General features: G+C 34.7%; 1 long non-coding RNA gene across 1 annotated transcript; it reads left to right on the top strand.

Moving 5' to 3' along the window:
- The first annotated feature begins 1,738 nt into the window (after positions 1 to 1,738).
- LOC135779862 (uncharacterized) lies at positions 1,739 to 5,152 on the top strand. Its single transcript, XR_010544889.2, has 5 exons — positions 1,739 to 2,029; positions 3,523 to 3,579; positions 3,724 to 3,787; positions 4,069 to 4,130; positions 4,290 to 5,152. It is a non-coding gene; the product is annotated as an uncharacterized lncRNA (long non-coding RNA).
- The last annotated feature ends 327 nt before the right edge of the window (positions 5,153 to 5,479 follow it).

The following is a 5,479-nucleotide window of genomic DNA, read 5'->3' as shown; positions in this document are numbered from 1 at the left end:
GCACAGATATTAATCTCAAGAGGCTGTGTCAAAGTCATTGTACACTGAGGAAACAATTCTTTACTTTGCAGTTTGATGATCGTAAATATAGATATGACCTATTCAGACACTTACTTTTATTCAGCTCTATAGACCCTTTTACAGCCCACGTGATCAAATAGCCTGCGCGCGCATTTTGGCAACGGAAGTGGTGTTGTTTCCCAGCGGTTCTAACTTGTTAGCAACTTAAGTTTATTAAATAGGTTTCCCAGCATCAAAATGTCTGATTGTTGCGTTTTGTTGCTCTACTATAATATACTAATATACGTATAGCCTATACAGTATATCTGGCCGCTTTATATTTGGCCATCTGCTAACGTCTTCTATCCACTCCACTATAGTACACGGATCTGGTAGCTGTGTTGAAAAAGTTGATAAGTCAACTTTTTAAAATAACATCTCTGTCTGTGTTGCTTCACTGCTGATTCTTGCCATACTTCCGCTGCCAAACTGTGCGCGCATACGTTGCCACGTCATCATTGTGTACAGTAAAAGGGTCTATTGCCATTAATGCTTATCAAACCATTAACTTCATTGTGTTTGATTATGAAATATATTAAGAGCTCAGTGATCATTTCTGAGTGTTGATGTGTGCACATTTAAGTTGCTTATGAATTTCTTAATGCAAAACATTACAACACAGTGCATGTTAATTTTTTGCATTATTAATATGCATAAGAACTTCATAACTGTACCTTTGGTAGCAGGAGATTGGACTTTGAGATGTGGCATACGGATTATAGTTGATAAAAAATAGTAGATTTTCTCCAAAGAGAATGAATATGTGGTGCTTTAGTATGTTGCTTTTGTTTTAAATCTTTGCAGGCATAATGACTTTTGTACGTTATGGTATGCTACGGTATATGGTACAGTACGGTATCATGATATGGTATGGGATATGGTGTGGTATAGTTTGGTCTGGAATAGTAAAGGAAGGTATCATGGTATGGTATGGTATGGTATGGTATGGTATGGCGTTGAGTAAGTATTGTCAGAATTAAATTTTGAATGAACTAGTCCTGGCTTATTCTAAACCCTGTCCGGGAAACTGCCCCTTAAGGTATAGCGAAAACAATTTTTATTTTACTTTGTTTTAATTTCTGTTTGAATTATTTTAATGAGTGACAGTAGATCAACGACCTAATACAGTAAATCCAATCTGAAAGGATAGAAATGTCAGTTTGGGGGAGTCACTTGTTACATCCTTGACATTTTAAAGGGGACATATCATGAAAATATGACATTTTCCACGTTTAAGTGCTTAATTGGGTCCCTGGTGCTTCTATCAACCTAGAAAATGTGACAAAGTACAACCGAGTAATTTAGTTTTGGTAAACCATTCTCTGGAAAAATGTGAAAAAATTGGTCATTGAAATGTGGCTCCTCTTTGATGTCAGAAGGGGATAATACCGCCTCTTAATCTGCACTATCCAACCATGGCACAGCCATTTAGTGCTGAGATTAGCTCATTTGCATTTTAAAGGACACACCCAAAATGGCACATTTTTGCTCACAACCTACAAAGTGGCAATTTTAACATGTCATAATAAATTATCTAGATGATATTTTGAGCTAGAAATTCACATACGTACTCTGGGGACACCATCCATTTACTTGACATCTTAAAAATGTATTGTGAAATGTTTTGTTTAAAGGGGCAGTTTCACAGCTTTAGTTATATTAGGACATTTAAGTACACTGTTAGATGTCGCTGTAGATTTAGCAGTACATTACTGTAAAAATCCACAGTACTATACTGTATGTGTACATTACAGTACAGTACTGCAGTTCATAATGCATTCTGGGTAAATTTGTTTGAGCGGGAAAATTTTACAGTATCTTTTGGTCTTGATGTAACCTTGCTGTAGCCATTGCTGTAATGTGCCAGGTGTACTTGCAATAATCAGAGAAAGTGCGCCAGAGTCAAATCACACAGACAGCACAACTCCTGGCTGCAGCTGAAGGAGGACGATTGATTTCTGGCAGTTCGGTAAGTTTGAAATATTTCTGTTTCATGAAAACTTAATTTTTAGTTTAAGAATGTTGTCAATAGTTTGTCACAATATTGTTTTAAACGTGCAATGAGAGAGAAAAACGGTCGCCAACAAAGTTTCAATCTCCCTCAGAAAGTAAGCTAATGTTACACACAGATGTCTACCTCTGCTTTAACTCGCTTTACACCTTTATTAATGAATATAGGGTTGTTTTAACTAAATTATGAGGGTTTTGGTGAGTTTATATTGTGTTGAAAGTGTGGTGACAATGAAACTATTTTTAACGAAATGGACAAAGACAACCCCCCAGCGCGGTTTTGTGGTCCCAGCATAACGGTCGTTTATCTCGGCGTTTCATCCGTTCAGTTAGCGTCAGAGAAAAGTATTAAGTTCGACTGTTTGGCAAGGCTGACTCGTGGTTGTAAACAGTCAGGACCTGACACGCCGTACACAGCATACTGTAGTACCGAACTCCTCCACAGAAGTGAAAACAAGAAACCTCATATTTAACTGGATACATGCATCGAACTCATCGCAGCTTTAACTTCGACCAAATATCATTCAGACCTGGGCTCATCTTAATATCAGATGAACGAAAGGGATTGCCGCGCTTATTGTTGTTGTTATTATATTACGGTAACGTATATCAGCAAAAGCAGAGAATATCTTCTCTAAAGCGTTTTACACGTCCAGTAAGTTGTCCAATACATTTTTATGGCATATTGTTTCCACCACTTCAGATGCATTACACGCTGTATATAAGTTTCCAAAACGCATCAAATCAATGCACGAAAAGAGAATGGGCTCCGCATTTACGTACCTTTGTCTTCTCGTCTCTGTCATCTGATCCTTCATTGCTGGATGTAAAATAGTCCATTATAACATCGTGTAGGAAACTGGCATCACCAGGATTGCTCAGATTTAGGCGATCATGTTTATCTTTAAAGTGAGCAGCTAGCTACTAACGTTAACTTGTTAAAAAACTTTGCGTGAAATAGCGTGTTACACCGCAGCCGGTCCGGGTAAAACATTAAAGGGACAGTCTTTTTACCTTGTCACTATAAATCGCTATTTTCTGCACTAAACGAGACATTTTCAGAGATTTTCTGTAGACAAGATGTTATAGAATAATAATTAAAAAAAGACTTAGTTAGATATTTTTATATAATATATAATAACTTATATATATATATACAGTAATGTTTTATTTGTTAGCATAGCATGATATTAGATTTAAACACTTAATACATTTTTAAATCAATCACTTTGTCTCTGTTTACATTAGTTAATGCACAATGAACATTATCAAATATTATTAATGTTGTAAAATATATTGTTCATTGTTGGTTCATATTAGCTAAGGCATTACCAAATGTTAAGGAATAAACTCTTATAGTAAAGTGTTACTAAATTTTCTTTTACCATTTCCTTCACAATGTCTACTTATTTCTATGGCTAACAGACTTTGTAACATTTGTCTTTTTTACAGTCTTACCATTGCTTGTAAGCTGGATTGGGTAAGATGGATCATCTTTAAAGGCACCAGGCAAGTACATGATGTACAGTTACAGTACATGTAATGTATTTTTTCGACTGCAATATTAAATGCTTTCACGTCACATGCAAAATTACACAGGAATGTGGCTGACTTTTTATTTGTAATTTACCTGAGTGTCATTGCACTTTTCAGGAGTTAAGGCAGATGTGGAGGCACAACGGGTGATACCAGACACACACCAAGCACATTATGTTCGGTAAGTTTGCACTTTACCACTACAGTTTCTTTAAATACCCATGTATACACTCATTCACAATTCCCACACACAACACTGTAACACGACCATACACAACATGTACACAATTGTCTTAGTTTGCCATGTAGAAATATACAAACAGAAATATTCAGACTTTGGTTATAAGAAATTTAATTTAATAATTGTATTTATTTAGCAGAGGTGTCCCTGGACTTTATTGACAAAAGATTTTGTTTTCAGAATAAGTGTTCAAATCAGTAACAATTGTACTTTCTGTTCAGGACATTCAATCATGACATGATCCATGTGGATGCTGTCCATTGAGGAAAGAGTTTGTTCAGCGGTAAGTGAATCTTCTGTATTTTAATGTAATTAGGCGTGGAACAGTAGAATAAGAGCAAAAGGTTTCAGAATAGGAGTAAATTCAAGGCTGAGTTTAATTTTTTAAGAATCTTTTTCTATCTTATATTTGTTGACTTAATGTTTATGATATTTCTAACAGGTTTCTGGATAGAATTAATTCCAAAAATGGGAAAAAGTGCACATCCAGACAAGGAGCAAGCAAAAAGACAAGGAACTTGGTGCAGAGAAAAGCTGTGGCCATTAACCCCCATGTGAACAGCTTCATGCAGTCCCTGATTGAGTTCGAATGGACGACTTCAAAGTAAAGGCCACTGTGGTCTGTCTGCCACAGTTTAATGCATTTATTTTTAGTGTTAAATGAAATTCAAGTAGAATATTTAAAACTATGGGCCAGTGTTCTTTTTACCACAGTGAAATGTTACCTTTTAGTCGATGATGGACTTTAAACTGAAAACTTCAAACTATGGAACAGTGTTCTATTTGCCAGAGTTAAATATGTTACAGCAGGGGTCTCCAAACTTGTTTATACTTGTTGATTTTATTTTTTGTTACTTGATTATATGTTTATTATTGTTTAAAATCTTGTTTTAAATATGTTTTGTTTCAATTAAATGTTTTTTTAAATAAAATTTTGATACATACATTGCTTGGATTGCCTTTTAATTCATTATGTTTTAATTTAGCATTTTTACCATATTAATAACTATAGATTTAAACCTAAATCTCTAGCTATTTTATATAATATTATTGTATTAACTGTAATAAGTAATAAATAGTATTTATGGGTCAATATAGACATTACAGTAAATTACTGTAAAAATAGACTACTGTAATAAAATATTGTAAAATTACAGTACAGTACTGCTTTGTAACTATACAGTACTAGTTTGTGTACTGTAAAATGGTATTACAGTACAGTACTGTAAAACCAAAATACAGTAACTTACTGGCAACCGTGCTGCCAGTACCGTACTGTAAAAATACAGGGAAATCGTTAACAGTGTAGTTTTCCACAAACATGCCTTACAAAACTTTTTTGTATACTGGTATATGTCTTGAAACAAAACAATGGCACTGATGTATGTTAGAATGTGTCAGTGCAAGATGTTTTTAAATTAAGGAAGTTCAAACATCCATTTCAGTCTGTGACTATAAAGCACTGTCCGGGAAACTTCCCCAAAATGTTTTTAGATGGGTATAAACTGTCCATTACAGTTTCTCATATAATCCTGACCATGCTAGTATCATCATGACTGGTGTGTTTGCTTGATCACTTTATCTACAGTATCTATACTCATGAACAAGCTATTTCATTGTCATTTCTAGTTT

The sequence above is a fragment of the Paramisgurnus dabryanus genome, chromosome 10, assembly GCF_030506205.2.
Source record: "Paramisgurnus dabryanus chromosome 10, PD_genome_1.1, whole genome shotgun sequence".
In the NCBI taxonomy this organism is placed as follows: domain Eukaryota; kingdom Metazoa; phylum Chordata; class Actinopteri; order Cypriniformes; family Cobitidae; genus Paramisgurnus; species Paramisgurnus dabryanus.
Note: the sequence above shows the minus strand (reverse complement) of the source record. Positions and strands in the feature narration are given on the sequence as shown.